General features: G+C 39.2%; 3 non-coding genes across 3 annotated transcripts; 1 reads left to right on the plus strand and 2 right to left on the minus strand.

The window, feature by feature from the left end:
• Window positions 1-400: 400 nt before the first annotated feature.
• Window positions 401-474, plus strand: TRNAT-AGU (transfer RNA threonine (anticodon AGU)). The gene has a single exon. It is a non-coding gene; the product is annotated as a tRNA-Thr (tRNA).
• A 2672-nt stretch (window positions 475-3146) lies between these two features.
• On the minus strand, window positions 3147-3219 carry TRNAA-AGC (transfer RNA alanine (anticodon AGC)). Its single transcript has one exon. It is a non-coding gene; the product is annotated as a tRNA-Ala (tRNA).
• A 12317-nt stretch (window positions 3220-15536) lies between these two features.
• Window positions 15537-15608, minus strand: TRNAA-UGC (transfer RNA alanine (anticodon UGC)). The gene has a single exon. It is a non-coding gene; the product is annotated as a tRNA-Ala (tRNA).
• Between the last annotated feature and the right edge of the window lie 1631 nt (window positions 15609-17239).

Here is a 17239-nt window from a genome sequence, read left to right on the forward strand (position 1 = left end):
CTGACCCGGAATGCCTTGGTAGGGAGTGGGGTTGCGGTGGGGGCTGGCGCCACCGAACAGAGAGTGCCCTGGTGTGGCGAGGGACGGAGGAGAGGAGGAGTGTAGGAAAGGGCGGTTGGTGAACGGATGGTGGAGGAAGGTGCGTCTGGCGTGTTTCTGCAGGGCACGAGGGTGCATTGTTGTGAGGAGTGAGGAAGGAATGTGAAAGCTGGGGTGAGCCCAGTGGGAAGGGGCTAGCCAGAAAAGAGCAAGTGAGTTCTCTGTGTGCCCGAAATTGTCGAGCCTAGAAAGGGAAAGGGTCAAGAAGCAGTGGTGTTTTCTCTCTACCCAGCCCCCTTTCCTTTTCTTTTTCGTTTCTTTTTTTTCTTTCTTGCTTGAATGGAGAGCCAGACCAAGTCTCGGCTCCGTGGCTTAGTTGGTTAAAGCGCCTGTCTAGTAAACAGGAGATCCTGGGTTCGAATCCCAGCGGGGCCTCAAAGTTCTTTGCTTTTGTGCCCCACCAATTCCCTAAACTAACAGGCAAAGTAATAGTTCTTTGAGGAGGGCTTAGGGCGAGAGGGAACTTCAAGTGACTAGTCACCTAGTGCTTAGTATATGCAACGTTCTGTCCTCTCAAGCAGCTCTCAGACTGAACCGGAAGACAACATGAAAACTAATATGTACAAATTTAAAATGGTATAGATAGAATAAGTTGCATACATTCTCCGAGGGAAGGCAATAAAACGGGAAATGCTTTTTGCAGAAAACTCTAAATGAAACTTCAGGGAACCTAAGGGGCTGCCTTGGGAAGGGAGATTTCAGGTATGGGGCACAGTGAAAAAGCTCAGAGTCTGGATATATTCAGGGAACAAGGAGAGTAGTGTCACTCTATTACAGAGTACGTTGTCTGGTAATAAAATGCAAAAATATTGAAAAGGTGGAAAGACCCGTGTGATAGCATTAAGGAAAAACTGATTCCCAGGAAGACTGATTGGGACGAGGTATAAAGAACTAAGAATCACAGATGAGATTTTAACTCAACTCGTCTGAGAATAGAGGAAGAAAGAAGACAGAAAATGTTCAGGAAAGCTTCCTGGATGAGATGGACCAGAAAGGGGGAAGAGACAACAGAGAGAGAGGATGAGCCAGGGTTTGAAAAAGGAAAGGTACAAAGATGTAGATGGCTGGGCAGAACAGAGGGTAGAGTTAATTTAAGTTGGGCAGAAGTTTGTTGGAGACTCTCATCTTGAATATCAGGATTTAGAGTTTATAATTCATGCAGTGGGCAATGGGAAGTCTATGAAAATTTCTGGGAAAAGCAAATATCATTCCTCCTAACTTTTCCCTTCCCCCATAAGTAGCAAGTTTTCTCTACAGTTAATGGCCATGGGGGTGAGGGTGATGCTTAAAAGCCTTCCATTCACATGTAGAGTGGGTAGTTTGGACTAAATCTTATGCAGAAGGAATAGAATATATTTGGAAATGAAGGTAATTAAAAACATTTGTATCAACACTTTAAAAAGTGGGAACATTTTGTTATATATATATATATGGAATGATTTGCTTAGGAAACTTTTTCCTATTGCAGGTCTTTGGGAAGAGGCTTTTGGGGACATTGTTAGAAAATACCTGGAATAAGACAGTCTTCAGCTCAATCAAAAGATTCAAGACTAATTTCTAATGTAATTCCGCACCATTAGTCTAGCTACATGGTATCTCTGTCATTCTAAGTTTTATTCATTTGATTTTATAAAAATATAATATTTCAATAATTTTCTTTGACCAAAATAAAACCTAAGAACACCAACATGAAGTGTTGTGTCATTTAGAGTCTAGAGGATTGTAGAACCTCAGCTTGGGCAAAAAGAAATTAGTTTCCTCATTGGGCAGATTGGTAGCAAAATTTGTACAAGAACTGGCTGAGTTTTGTTTTTCTGTGATGGAGATAACACCAACATCAAAGAGGCCATGAACTCATTAAATCATCAAAATCTGTAAGCAGAAGACTTGTACTCCAAGAGCAATCATACTAAGCTTTTACTCCAGAGTTGTTGTTGTTTTTTTTTTAGTCTCCCCACTAGATGGCAGAGCCAAAGGGAACTTTAGAAACTTTTACTGTTAACCAAAATACAGGAATTGCCCAGAGCAGAGGTTTTGATTGACCCAGATAGTTTAGATTCTCTGTGCTGTATGTGACAATATTGCATGTGTTCTCAGTGAGAAGACAGGATTCATAAACTTCTAGCAAGAAAGTGCAGCAACATTCTTGGAGATGGGCCTTAAATTCACAGGTGGCAAGAGGGGGATGTCAGGAGTGGGGCAGGATATGGAGTTGGGGGGGTAGGTAATGAAGGCCCAAAAGCCTATAATACTTTCCAGGGTTCCTTAGAGAAACAGTAAAAGGAGAAACTGTGACTACTATTATACTTCATTTAATAAACAGCATATTCACTCTGTGCATTAAAAAAGGCATTTTATTTACCAATACAAGAAGCAATGCTGAATCTCCTTTTTGCATCTGCAGTGCTTAGCAGAGGGGCTGGTGCATGCCTCCTTAATAAATCCTTGTTGCCTTTCCTTGCCTCTTATTGCATGCAGAATCCCGTGAATAAGTTTAGGTAATACTTCATGGAAATGATTCTCTCCTAACAGAGTAATAACAACATGAAGGAGAGACAGAGAAGATATTCCACAGTAATCTCAATGGAGCTCTACAGGAAAGTTCAAAGCAAAATTCTAGGGGAGGATGTTGCCAGAGATTTCAGGAAAGCCTTCTCAGGGCCGAGGTATTTCTATTGAGATGGAAATGAAGGGTAGGGTTTCTTCTGGTGAAGGTGGCAATGGAGAGGATTGGGAAGAGTCTGAAAAAGTACAAACTGAATTCATTGCAATCGCCACAATAAAAATTCAATACTGAAGCTGCAGAACCTGATATCCAGGGAGGAATCTTTCCAAGTTCAGGTTGGAAGAAGATATTTTCTTCAGCTTTTAGGAAGGATCACAAATTCTCAAGGCAGGATGGGGGAGGCATATGAGCCCAGCACCTTAAGTAATGAGTAAACATTTCACATAAAGTGTATTGTCTTCAGAGCTGGATTCTGTCCCATCTAGAGATCACTGAAAGAAGTGGTTAGTCTGATTCCTTAAGTCTAGAGAAGGGGAAAAACTGGAGGATGCGGGCATCGATCCCGCTACCTCTCGCATGCTAAGCGAGCGCTCTACCATTTGAGCTAATCCCCCACTGGCATGCTTCCTCGATAGGCTTTTCCATTGCCTGATTCACCCAATACTTCCGACTTTCTCTTCCAAAGAAATTGAAATCCCAGAGACAGGAAGAAATTGAGGAAAGGAGCAAGGAGGGGTGAGGCCAAGAGATCGATGTCGTGGAAAGCGATATTAGACTTTAAGGAAAGTGAATAGATGTAGTTGGACATAGAAATGGAAAGTTTCTAACCTTCTAGCTTCCTTCCCAGACAATTATTAATGAATAAGGGACAGAAAAATGTAGCCTGATCAAAGCATGTGGTATGAATGAGACACTGGAAAAGGACAAAAGAGTTAATTTATCAGAAGTATACCCTTTACTCTCATATTACAGATAAAGAAAACGGGTCCCAGATAATTTCAATAATTGCCCTCCCATTACACAAGGAAAAAACGTTAGAGCCATGATTAGAATTCAGTTCTCCCCACTCTAAATCCAGCATCTGACTTCGTGGAGAAAGGTGCACTCATTTGGACTTTTCAGTTATGCTCCCAGGATCCTCATCATCTGATACCTCAAAACCAATCAGTTGTAATACTCACATCTCATCAGTACCCTCTCTCCTCCGGTTAGATGAGCTCCTCTCCACATCTCCATTTTAGAAGTACACCCAAGACAACCATCTCTTCCTTTCCAACACAGCTGTGGTCCTTTGGACTGCTCCATTTATGACTCCCTCACCCAGTGTCTGCTCTCCCACCTTCTTCCCCCTCCCCTATTTTTCATCTTCCTTTTGTTTGTTGTTGTCCCTCATTGGATGGTCACTTTCTTTAGGGCAAGAACTGTAATTCTTATTCCTATTTGTATCCCCAGAGCTTAGCACATTTCCCAGAATACAGTGTCTACTGTTTTCCAGTCATTTTTCAGTTGTGTCTTACTCTTTTCTTCATTTGGGTTTTTCTTATAAGATACTGAAATGGTTTGTCATTTTCTTCAGCTCATTTTATTGATAAAGAAAACTGAAGCAAATAGGGTTACGACTTGACCAGGATCACACAACTTCCAAGTGTCTCAGGTCAGATTTGAATTAAGGAAGATGAATCTTCCTGATTCTAGGCTCAGTACTCTTTTCCAACCAGGACATAGTAAGTGCTTAATGCTTATTGACTGGGGGAAAAGATTTTAATGAAAATGATGGCATAGAGAATTGCAAAAGAAATGAAAACTATGGAGGAAAGAACCTCTTCTCACAATCCCCTTAAGAATTAAGATGGACTGATTAGAAGTGAATGCCTCTAGAGATCATGAGAGAAACTCCAAATTTTGAACAAAGAGAAGTAAATAAGGCACTTATCAAAATTAATTGACTTGGAAGAGAGAAGGAAAAATAACTTAATCATTTGGACTGGCTAAAATCTATAATCATGAAGATGGGAAAGGAATAGGGAAAACAAAGTGAAGTGAGTAAAGCAATTGAAATCATCACAGTAAAGTTTCTCAAGCACAAGCTGCAGGAACTAGCATGCTACTAGTATCCTTTGGGTTTTTAGGCTGGAGGTTTTTCTCTTCATCTTTCAGGACTGGTGAGAATTCAGATAACATTCTCAGCAGATGTCATGTCATTGGGAAGATCTTTATGTTGCCGAGAAATCCAAGGCATTCACACTTCTGGAGACTAAGAGAAGATGGAGGGGGGGTGGTGCTTATATTCTATTAACTGCTGGGTTGCACTGGAGAATGGTGGGGAATTGTGGAGGGAACTGAAGGGAAGGAAAAGTAGAGGACAAAGGTGTTACTTCTAGCATTATAAGCCAAATCCCTACCCCTGGAATGATTTCCCTAATGCCTGGAATCCTCTCTGTAACATAATTTGTCACAGGCAAAGTCCACCCTTGCCAGAGACTCCAGGGTATCCCTACTGGTGGCAAATGATCAGTCAACAAAAATAACAAATGGAAGACAGCTTAATCATTAACAGCCATGGGATTGCTTTGCATCTGACAGCTGCTCCACTTTCCCGATGTCTGATCTTTATTTTTATACCCATTCTCTTGGCATGCATATACACAAAATCAAAGAGAGATAATTGGAAAAGTGATACATCAACTTTTAGCAAATCACTTGATTAACATTCTATATTCTTGTATTGTGATTACAGACAGAATAAAGGTTGCACACAAGATAAATGATTTTTGTCACAGGTGGCTTAATTTTCTCATTACCCTGTGAGAAGTTTTGAGCTTACAAATAATCAAGGAAAATTATGTATTGCTTTTAATAAAATGGAATAATTAATCAGCAGTTATTAGAAGACAATTCAACAATCATATCATGGAGGCTGAGGGGTCTGGGAACACAATTCAAATTTAGACTGGTGGCTTCTAGGGAGTTACTGATTTGTGTGATTGAGTCACTGAGGCATACTGAAGCTTGATGTACTTGTATTTATCACTTGGGCCTCTTTGATTGATTTGTGTGCTGACTTCATGAGAATAGGCTTCTGTATGTGAGAAAGTATTTGGCTTGGCCTGTAGCTGTGGTTTTGCCGGGAATTATGTACCTAAGTAAAAGTTAGCCCATGATAGTCTTTTTGGGATTGGGTTTAAGGGTTTGATCTTTTGATGATGTTTTGGAGAATTAGGGTACAGGTATTTTGCTCTTGCATTATTTCTTTTGAGACTAGGAAGAATAGTAATCATGTCAATTCATAGGTAAGGGGTATTGATGAAAGAAGTCATGTAAAAGGGGGTTGGGTGGGCAATCACATCTCCCCAAGGACCACTCTGTGGTCTCCCCAGCTACCACACGTGACTCTGTCAAGGCATTCTGGTCTGATAGCTCCCAGCAATAATTGATTCATCAAGAAGCAGTAGGAACTTGTGGAGAGAAGGAACAAGATGCAATGTCTCAATGCCTAAAGTAGCTGAAGGAGGGATCATATGTTGGGGGGATGAGTAGACACCACTGGATTTATGAAGTCATTGAAAGCACCTTACTTCTTATGCTCTTTTGTAGATAATTGTGATAGATTTTGGGGGGGGATTCATCACTTAAAAGGATTTTTGAGGGATCTAATCGCAAAACATTTCCTTTGGAAGATACTGTAAAAGAACAGAGAAAAAAGATAAATGGCAAATTCTGATCAAAATAGGGGGCATAGATCAAATTTAGACCTGAAAAAGACCAGCAGGCAACTATGTGGAAAGCAAAGGAATGTGCCACACTAGGAGTAATTCTGTTAGTCTATTCTCTGTCTTTAGCAGGTCTGAGATGGGAGATTACCAACCACAAATTTTCTGGATGGGGGAAGACTTCCACTTCTCTGAAGGAACAGAAAGGAAAAAATTCAGCCTGAAAGTATCTGGGAGTAGCAGAAAGGAATGGAACTCAATAGGCCTATCCTACATATGGTGGAATGAAGAAGAGAGAAATCTCAAGAGAGAAGTGCTAAAAAATTTTTTTGAATTAAATAATCAGAACTGGGTGTGAATTGGGCCTGTATAAATTGAATGAGAGACTGGATCTCTTCCTAAGCACTTAGTAGAAATTATCTCAGAACTGGAAGATGAAGAGATTTTGAGCATCTGAATGTCAAATCTTGGATCAAGCCTGGAGTAAAACAAGTGTAAAGATTAAAATTTAGGGAAGACTGAGGCATCTGAAATTAGTTTCTCTCTGCAAGGAGTATTATATTTTTTTAGAGGTTTATTAAGGATTAAGGATGAAAGAAAATACAGGATAAGGAAAACGTGCCTAGGCCAGAGGTCTAGACAAGACCTCACCTACATTATGGAAAGAGCCACAAAACGGAAGTCCAAAAAAAGAGAGAGAGCCCTCAAAAGCCTTTGCAATCAGCTTAAGTACCTTCTCGATCTCACCCACCACAGAATTCCGTGAGATTACAAAGCATTTTGGGGAAGTGGAGCAAGGGCTTGTGGAGATTGAAGTCCAGAGTTCAAATCTCAATTTTACACAAGGACTGAGCTGTGGCAGAGAAGGGAGATAACTGAACCAAATCCTTGGTTCTACAGGAATCACATTGAAGAGAATTCAGGTCGGGAAGGAAGTCTGAGAACAAGGTGGGCTCTTTCCCTAATCCCTGCCCTCCTATACCTGTCTATCCACAATTTCTCTAATATAAGCTGCTAGGTTTGTTTTTCTTTTTTTTTTTTCACTCAAACATTTATGGTAAATCCATATAAAGAAACCATGGATTGCCTAGAGATATATATATAAACCTAAGTTTAAGGAGAGTCCTACCTCTGCCTAGATGCTATTTTTTCTTAACTAAAGGCTAGGATGTATTGTTACTGAATTTATAACTTTTCAAATAAAAATAATTTCCTAACACTCAAAAGAAGGAAACCATGTAAACTTAGGGGTATTGATCCAGGAGTGTTAAAATGAGCTAATTATTGCAATTGAGTGTTAAAATTCATTTTAAGTCTCTTCTGGTCTGAGCTCTTGTGCTGTCCTGTAGTGGAGAGATACAGTGGAAGGAATGGTCCTGGTAAAGGTGACCTAGTCCAGTTATGGGCTTTTGGCAGATTTCTTATAACAGCCTGTGGAGGAATGGAGATGGGTCAGAAAGGTTTCAGTTCCAGTAGATAGAGATGAAGAGAGAAATAGCTGCCACCATACCAAGATGTCAGAAAGCTTTGCACGCTGCCAGCCAGAGTTGCCTCTCCAGGGAAAAAGAGAGAAGAGAGGAAGTGACGTGCCTTATATAGATGGTTTTAAGTCACTTTCCTGCATAGCTTGACTTAGGACAGCCCAGGGTCTGTCAGCTGTTTCTCTACATGTCTATTGAAGGCCATCTTCTCAGATACTTAATCCTTGAGTATGGGTGCAGACATTCCTGACCTTGTTACACTAAGTAGGGTGGAGCAATGTAGAGTTCCCAAGACCTCTTTCTGTTAAACCAAGTATCTCCATTGTTACTAATTAGGAAATTAGCTAAATCAGATCTTCTAAAGTATGGTCTGAGTAGGGTGTAGTAGTTTTAAAATTCACATAATGTGATCTGACAATGTGAAGACACAAGAGAGATTATAGGGACTTTTGGGAAATACTAAGGACTTCTGGGGAATTAAGTCAAAGGTTCAAAAATCTCCATTTATACATACCCCCCCCCCCCAGACCCTCAGAAGACTAGTCTGTCTAGTGATCTTGTAAACATACCAATTTTGCAATTACAATAATTTGAGGATAAGAGAAAAAGAGAACAAAACCAATGATTGCTAGGCACATTGACAAAAAGTCAATTGGGGGCAGTCCCCTTCAGCATAAGAGTATACATACAAAACAAATGCATTCAACCCCACATAGTTCAAATCACCACATCCCAAAGTTCTCGCTGGATCTTCTGGTGCAGTGTGTTGTTTGTGGAGGCATCTTCATGGTGACTTCCTGTGAGAGGGACTTGACTGTGGAACTTGACCATGAGACCTCAGATTGCTTCCCTTAGATGATCATGTCACCACAGGCTGATAAGGCTGATTTCCCTTTCCTTGGCTTTTCTGGAGGCACCAGCTTCTGGAAATGCCCATCTCTTGGGACTCCCTTTCTCTTGCCTTTCTGGAGTCACTAGCCTCTGGAGAGACCCCTTGGCTGAGGCCTCTGAACTCCTGCCTGGTTCAGACCAGGCTGGGGTAGCTATCTTTCCTTTTTTTTCTCTCTCTCATTAACTTTACTCCTTTTACTATAAATAAACCACCATAAAATTCCATTCTGACTTGAGTATTTCATTGGGATTTAGAATTTAAATCCCTGGCTACCAACTAAAAATATATATTCAGTCTCCACCATATAATTTAAGATTAACAACTGGATGTCCTTAATGGGCTTAGACTGCCACTTCATATATGGGCAAGTAAAGTGAAGGTCCAATGAGCAATGACCAGTCTATTTCTCCATAAGAATTTTCCAGGATGTTGCTGCACAAACATGGAATCCTGGAATTTATTTTGTGACCCTTATGAAAACAGTTGTAAAAAACCTACCTATTTAACAAAATGTAAAGCATAGTATAATCAAACTATCAGCAGTCCTGGAAGTGGTATTAAAGAATAGACACAATGCCAGTAGGATTAGGTGTCAGACATAGGGAAAGAGAGAACCCATTAAGGATGTAAGCATAGGGGGAGGTGGGTAGCTCAGTGGAATGAAAGTCAGGCCTAGAGGCAGAGAGATCCTAGGTTCAAATTTGGCCTCAGATACTTCCTAGCTGTGTGACCTTGGGAAGTCACTTAACCCCCATTGCCCACTCTTACCAATTGGCTCCAAGGCAGAAGGTAAGGTTTTTGGGTTTTGTTTGCTTATTTGTTTTTAAGGAATATAATCATAGTTATGGTGTGGCAACATGTCAAAATGGTGGAAGATGGGCATCTTTCTAATGAGTTCTTTGAAAACACAAAAGGAATGCATCACTGAGTTTTTTTGAATTTTTTTGAATTTTTATTATCATGTAAAACCCACTTCTGTATTGGTCATTATTGTAAGAGCATCCTCTTACATAACCAAAACCTCAAAATAAAACTGTAAATACTCTGATGTAAGAGATAGTATACTTTGCTGCATCCATCTGTCTCCAACAGTTCTTTCCCAGGAGTTGAATGGTATTCTTTATCATAAGTTCTTCAGAACTGTCCTGGATCTTGTGAATTTCAAAACTACTCCACCCTGTTCAGACCATTCTTTGGAGGATGGGATTTAGCTATTTCCTGATCAATGACAATGGAGTAACAGAGTCAGGCCTTGGAAACTGCAATCTCCACCCTACTCAGGTAGAGATTAGGAAGGGCTGCAGCAAAACTCAAGATTTAATTATTTGAGAATATGGTCCTCAACAGACATGTGCAAAAAAGGACAAACCTCTGGGAGGTTCTAAGTCAAGCTAGAGCCACCATTGGCACTTGTGAGGCACAGGAAGTGAGGTAGGGAACAGCTTCTGGAATTTGATGACTTCCTGGGGAAAGAATGAGAGGCAGTTCCTGCTAGGAGCTTGAGCAGGGAGGAGGCCCGCAGTCAGCTTCCATTCAGATCAGTCATGTGAGTCAAGGACTGGTTCTCTTCTCTACCTTGGCCCTTTGGGGCCTAATCTCCCTCTAATCTCCCTCTGGTTTGGCCAGAAGGTTGAGTTAACCCCTTTCCCTTTTCTCCTCTCTCCTCTCCCTCTCCCCTTTCTTACTCCCATTGTGATTAAACCACCATAAACTTCATTCTGACTTGAGTGTTTCATTTTAGGAATTTCATAAGTAAATTCCTTGGTGACCATAACTTAATATTATGACAACCTTTAAAGGTGATTTTCACCTTTACAATCTTTATGGATGAGAGTAGCTAAGGCTTTCACAGTTGGTTATATTGTTGTTACTATGTACAGTCTTCTCATAGTTCACTTATTTTGATCTTTATCAGTTCATGGAGATCTCTCCAGCTTTTTCTGGAAATCATTTTGTTTACCATTTCTTATAACACAATAGTTTTTTATCACCAACATGTACCATAATTTGTTCAACCATTCCACAATTGATGGACATCGGATCAATTTTCAATTCTTTGCCATCACAAAAAGACCTGCTGGTTATCTCAGTGGATTGAGAGCCAGGCCTAGAGACTAGAGGTCCTAAATTCAAATCTATCCTCAGACACTTCCCAGCTGTGTGACCCTGGGCAAGTCAATTGACCACCATTGCCTAGCCCTTAGCACTATTCTGCCTTGGAACCAACACACAGTATTGATTCCAAGATGGAAGGTAAGGGTTTTTTAAAAAAAGGGCTTCTATAAATATTTTTGTACAAATAGGTCCTTTTCCTTTTTAAAAATTATCTCTTTGGGATACAGACCCAGTATCATCATGGAGTTCTAATATTTTCTTTCAATGCAATCAAAACCTCATTATTATTAATGTGAAAACTGGAATTGATCTACTATTTCTTAGACCTGTGGATCCAAGGACTAATCACATGAAATCATTGTGGAATCACAGGAAGCACTTGTGAAGAGAGGGAAGAACAATCTGACGTATTTATAAACAGAGATAACATGTGAGTAGTTTATAGAGTAAAGCTGGAAAATGAGAATGGCAGTCCATTTCTGAGAAATGTTTTGGATCAAAGGTAGGGGTACTAAGGTAAAACTGAAGAGTACCACTAGTGGTATCATAAAAATGGAGATTTTGAACCCCAGACTTCAATCCCCAGAAATCCTTAGTATTTCCCAGAATTCCCTATAATCTCACCTGAGTCCCCAGGTTGGTGAGATCATGATTGGTATTTAACTGGAAGTAACGCCTTCCACGCTCTCTCTTTTGGGCCATTGCAATGATGTAGTAAGTAAGCTTTGAATGGGCTAATCAGCCTATTTGTATCCTTGATTTCTAAAAATCCTTAATAAACCTCATAAAATATAATATTTTTATTACTAGATACTAATTTAATGTTTACAGTATGAACAGACACCTGATTTTTATCCAGTGAGATTAATGGGTGCAGATGCTGGCTTATTGATCTAGAATGTGAACTCAGGAGTGGTTTAGTTTCCTTTGTAAATCAGGTATTCAGTTATCAACATCTGTAAGTTTGATGTTCAACAGTATCTGATAATATCTTTCTCATCTAGCCTCTTTGCAGAGATATTTCTTCCAACAAACCCAGTCCCCAAGTTTCCAACAGTAAAGTAGGGCATTGGGTAGAGCTTGAGGACAGGTTGCTGAAATCTCAACAAAATTAATGTATACACTATTTATTAGGGTCTTATAATAGTCAATAACTAGGAATATGCTAGAGAAGAATAAAATACCTATGAGTATATCTGCCAAAACAAACCCCAGAATTACATGAACATAGTTATAGAACACTTTTTATACAAATAAAGCCATATTTAAATATTTGGAGAAATATTAATTGTTCATAGATAGACAAAGCCAATATAATTAAGATGACAATGCTACTTAAAATAATTTACTTGCTCAATGCCATCCCAATTAAATTATCAAATAGTTATTTTACTATTATATTTAAAATGCTGCAATTCACTAGTGATTACAGAAATGTAAACCAAAACAAATGTGTAATATTATCTCACATTCAGTAGACTGACTACTCTGGTAGGGTGTGAACTGACTGATATGATAACTCTGGAGAACAATTTGGAATTACACCTAGAGAGTTATAAAACTGTGTATATCAAGGACATCAGGGAAGAAAAGGAAAGAACTCATACGCTCCCAAATATTTATAGCAGCTCTCTTTGTGGTGGCAAGAATTGGAAATTGAAAGGATAGCTGTCAGTTGGAGAATGGCTAGACAAATTGTAATATATGATTGTGATGGAATATTACTGTACCCTAAGAAATGATGAGCAGACTAATTAAAAAAAAACTTTGAAAGAACTACATGGGATAGTGAATAATAAAATGAGTAGAACTAAGAGAACATTATAAAGAGCTACAGAATTAATAATGGAAGAATATATTGTAAATGTTACCTTCCTTCAGAGAGTGAGTTGAAAGGTGAAAGCACGAACGACGCAATTTGTTTTAGTCTCCTAGACAATACCTTCTGTGGTGTAGGGAAGATAGGAAAGGGCTGGTACATTCATGGATGGAATTTATTACGTAGATATGAAAAGTAAGCTAAATATATAAGAGATTAGTGATTTCATTTGTGTGCAATCTTTTTTTTCTTTGTATATGGAAATGCTTGTTTTATTTGTTTTTGTAAAAGTTGGAATAAAAATAAAAAGTTAAAATAAAAAGAATACCAAAAAGCTATTTTATTGAACTAAACAAAGAATAACAAAATTTATTTGGAAGAAAAAGGGTGAAGAATATAAAAGGAATTAATAAAAAATGTAAAGGAAGGAGGCCTAGCAGTACTAGATTGTAAACAGTATTATAAAGCATTAATTATCAAAACTATCTGGTCCTGGCTAAGAAACAGAAAATCCAACAGGCAATAGGCAAACACTTCCTAGCTGTGTGACCCTGGGCAAGTCACAAGCATAATTGTCTATCCCTTACAGCTCTTCTGCCTTAGAACCTATATTTAATATTGATTTTAAAATTGAAGGTAAGGATTAAAAAAGAAAAGAAAAGTAGATCGATGAACTAGAACAAATATACAACAAACAAATTAAAAATTATAGTAACCTTGAGTTTTTTTTTTTTTAATAAAAGTAAAGATTCAAGCTTTGGGGATAAGAATTCACTATTTAGGAAAAATTGTTAAAATTATACTTTTTAAAGGATCTTGGTAACTGTGTGGTAATAGACTTTTGGGCAGGAAGCTTCTCTACATACCTAGAAAATGTACAAATAATAATGAAAATCTCAAATCCTTTAGACCAGGGGTTCTTAAACTTTATTTTTGTCATAGACTCTTTTGGTAGCCCAGTGAGACCTTACCTAATGATTCCTTCTCAGGATGTTTTTAAATGTATAAAATATATAATGTTACAAAAGAAATAAATTATATAAATTGGAGTTATTAAAGGATTTGAAAAATAATTTCACAGACTACATCAAGATCTCCATTTTAGTCCTCTGCAACAAAAACTCTATTTTTAGGTGCTGAAATGAAATTTAAAAAAATTGTTTCTTTCCTCGTCCATACTTCAAAGTTCATAGGAGTCCAAATTACAGACTGTGGAGAAGAGAGCAATTATAAGAAAATGCATGCAAAGGACAGAAGCCAGAGATGGGTCAGCTGTCAGTCAAACGAAGATTCTTTTTGGAATGTGACAGAGAAAAGCAGTTTGGATCCAAGCCAACTGCTGGATTTTTTCTAGGCTTTAGACTTTCTGGCCAATGTGAAGGAAGATGCTGGTTTTTATCTCTGGGACTTGGGATAATCAAGTTGGAGGTGACCTGGCTGATTTGAAGGCAGAAGGATAATAGTTCTTATATCTCTCTCTGACTGGCTGTTTCATGCTAATGACTGAATTGCCATTTCTCTCAATATCCTCCAACCTAACATTCACTGTAGAGAATAGGGATATCCCACCCCTCTTACCTCCATCCTCCACCCTTGTCCTGTCTTCCCCAAATAAACCCCTTGTTTGACAAAGAAGATTAAGAACTATTTCATTGAAGCCTCACAGCTCACACTGAGTGACTTGAAGGAGACTGAAGAAGAGGGGAGGGGAGGCTGAAAGGCTTCTTAAGAGGGAGGTACAAAAGGGAGGAGGTTAGGCAAAAAGAAGATAACTACCTGATCCATAAGTTATCTAGTATCTATCAAAATATACCCTCCAAATATCATCTATTACAAGACCAAAAAAAAGAAAAAAAAGGAAGTTTCCCTTTTTACTGTAACTGAAAAGTCTCCCCACCACAACTTAAATTCTCATGCTTTAAATAAAATTTTTGCATTTGCCTCAATGGCTTGGACTTGTGTAAAGCTATCAATAATGATTATACAATAAATTAGAGAACAACAGGTAGCTCTTCCTGGATCTCCAAATCCCACAATAAATGCTTTGGAACCGGATATGTTTCTTTGAAGGTAAGGCAATTTTTATGAATCTTTTCCTTATAACATTTGCCTTCTGAATCTTTGGAAATGTTAAAGTGAAAGGGCAAAGATATCTTTGTGGAACTCAAGTGTATTCCCCATGTTAGGAAACCGCAACACAGAAAGAGTATAGCTCTCTGCTTTTAACATCTTGGAGGTGAAACATTCAAGCACAGGAGTCCTGGGCGTAGCAAATAGACTTTCAGTTATCTCAAACGGAAGAAGGAAAAAGATTCGGCCTTGAGACCTTCAAAGTGAGTGAAGAAGGAAAGGAGCAGTCTTGGTGGAGAAAACATCAAAGGAGAGACGAAGAGGTGCAGAGGAACAGAATGTGCCTCTTGGTCTAGGTCTAGGAGTAAACTTCTCAAGCCTAAATATGACTGTGGTGGCATTTGGGGTTATGGGAGGAGAGTTTTTTCTGAATTTTAGGTTCCTCAAGAATTTTTCTATTTGGCTGTCTTTGGCTCTTAGACTTAAACACCTTCCCAAAGCTCTCCCGGGATATTCCTTTGAGCTCAGCTTCCTCTTCCCTCTGGGTATGATTTCTCAATACTTTAATAGGAATTATAGGGTACGTTTTCCGTTTATCGCTCAGACTGGGTCGACTTTAAGTTCACTTTTCTTTGGGTTCTGAAAAGTCCCTCCCATATTGTTGTGAGCACTCTGCTACCGTGCCACTAGCGCTCCCCAAGGCTGTTTACTTTTTGGAGAGCTGACTAGCGAGAGTTCAAGGAAGTTACTTCACCCTTTAGCTTTCTTGAGGAGTTAGAAGTAGAATTCCAGAACTGAAGCCTAGGGGAAGAGCGCCGGGTTCGAAGCAAAACGTTAGATTTAGTGGAGATGCCGGGGATCGAACCCGGGGCCTCACACATGCAAAGCGTGCGCTCTACCACTGAGCTACATCCCCTACCTACTGCTTCTCTTTTCCCCTTCCATTGAATAAAAGACATTCACTTTTCTCTGAGAGGATGGATTCGGTAAGGGTGGCCTTGTTTGAAGATTTGTTAATAATAAGTATATCCAAGAAATCTAACCGCTAACTGCCCACTCTTAAGGGCCAGAAACATTTCCTGTCCCTTGACCTTCCCCTGAGTAATGGGCTTTGAAAGAGTTTTTCTAAACTCCTACATGGAAATAAAGAACCAAAAATCTGTACAATCTATACTTCATGAGGGGAATGTTAGCAAGACTGAAGATTTTTGAGCAAAAGAAACTTTATTCCGTTTAAATAGAAAGAACAACAATAAAAATCCCGCGCAATTGAACGCTTTGTAAGTACAATGATCATGCCTGATCTAGAAGAGACAAAGAAGATGAATTTTCTTTCTTTGAGGCGGAGTTGGGAGTGGGGATGAGAGTATAGGAGGGTGAACATTGCAGATAGTTAGACTCGATTAGCTGAGTGCTTTGGTTTTGCTCCATTGCTTTCCCCCCTCTCCCCTTTTAAAACTTCTTCAATACAAAGGTTGGCACACTAGGTAGGGAAGGTGGAAAGGATGGTTTTCAGAAAAGATGTGCAAAAAAAAAAGATATGAAGAAAACTTGAAAATTAAAAAAAGAAAGAAAGAAACTTTATTCTGCCAATAGAACAAGGATAGAAAGATAATGAGATCTCAAGAATTTATAGAATTTGTGAAAGGGAAGGAAGAGAGAAATCAAAGGTCTTCAGCCTGGAGCCTTTATTCACCGAGGCTTTTAAACTGGAAACCGTCAAGGCATTATCTCCCTCCAACTTCGTTCATATTGACATGGGCACTGTACCCCAGAAACCCAGGCCAACTATTATCAGGGAAACTCCCTTGTTTTGCCTCCTCCTAACTCTGAGCCTAAAAACACCCAATGACTCCACCTAGGGTCCTGAGATGACTATCTTCCTTTGATCAGCCTCTAGATGGACAGAAAGATGCACCTTCAGGCCACACCTTGATCCTATCAGACATCTGTTTGTCCCCTAAAACTAAGGAATCTTTATGTCCCCAGGCAGACCCCAGTATGATCACCCCACCTCATGCCTGAGTGACTCTCTTGTAAAAAAATGTATAAAATCCCCAGAACTGATGTCGTCTGGGGGACAGCCTCTCCATCCATGCTGTCCCCATGGGGGAACAGCCTTTCCTTTCATGCTGTCCTCCCAGGGAACTGTTCCCCATTTTGCTGTTCTACCTTGCTATCCTCCTGGCCACTCTCAACATTACTTTCTAAATTAATAAATCTCTTTTTGTTTTTAAGCTAAGTTTTGGAGTCATTGCATGCTTGCAAAAGGCATCCTTCCCGAACCCCCAAAAGGTTATCCTTCCGTGCCCATAACAATATCAGTCAATATATTTGTTAAGAGCTTTTGTATTTGACTGACACACTGCTAAGCTCTAGGGATAGAAAGAAAGGCAAAAACATGGTTCTAAGATTATGGAGAATGCACGCTCACTAAATCTTGTGGCAAGTGCTTTTTTCTTTTTCTTTTCCTTTTCCTTCCTTCTGAATGAATTAGTTCTATCACCATATTCTTCGGGTCTCTGTGATACAATTAACCTAAAGATT

This window comes from Monodelphis domestica, chromosome 6 (genome assembly GCF_027887165.1).
Source record: "Monodelphis domestica isolate mMonDom1 chromosome 6, mMonDom1.pri, whole genome shotgun sequence".
Lineage (NCBI taxonomy): Eukaryota > Metazoa > Chordata > Mammalia > Didelphimorphia > Didelphidae > Monodelphis > Monodelphis domestica.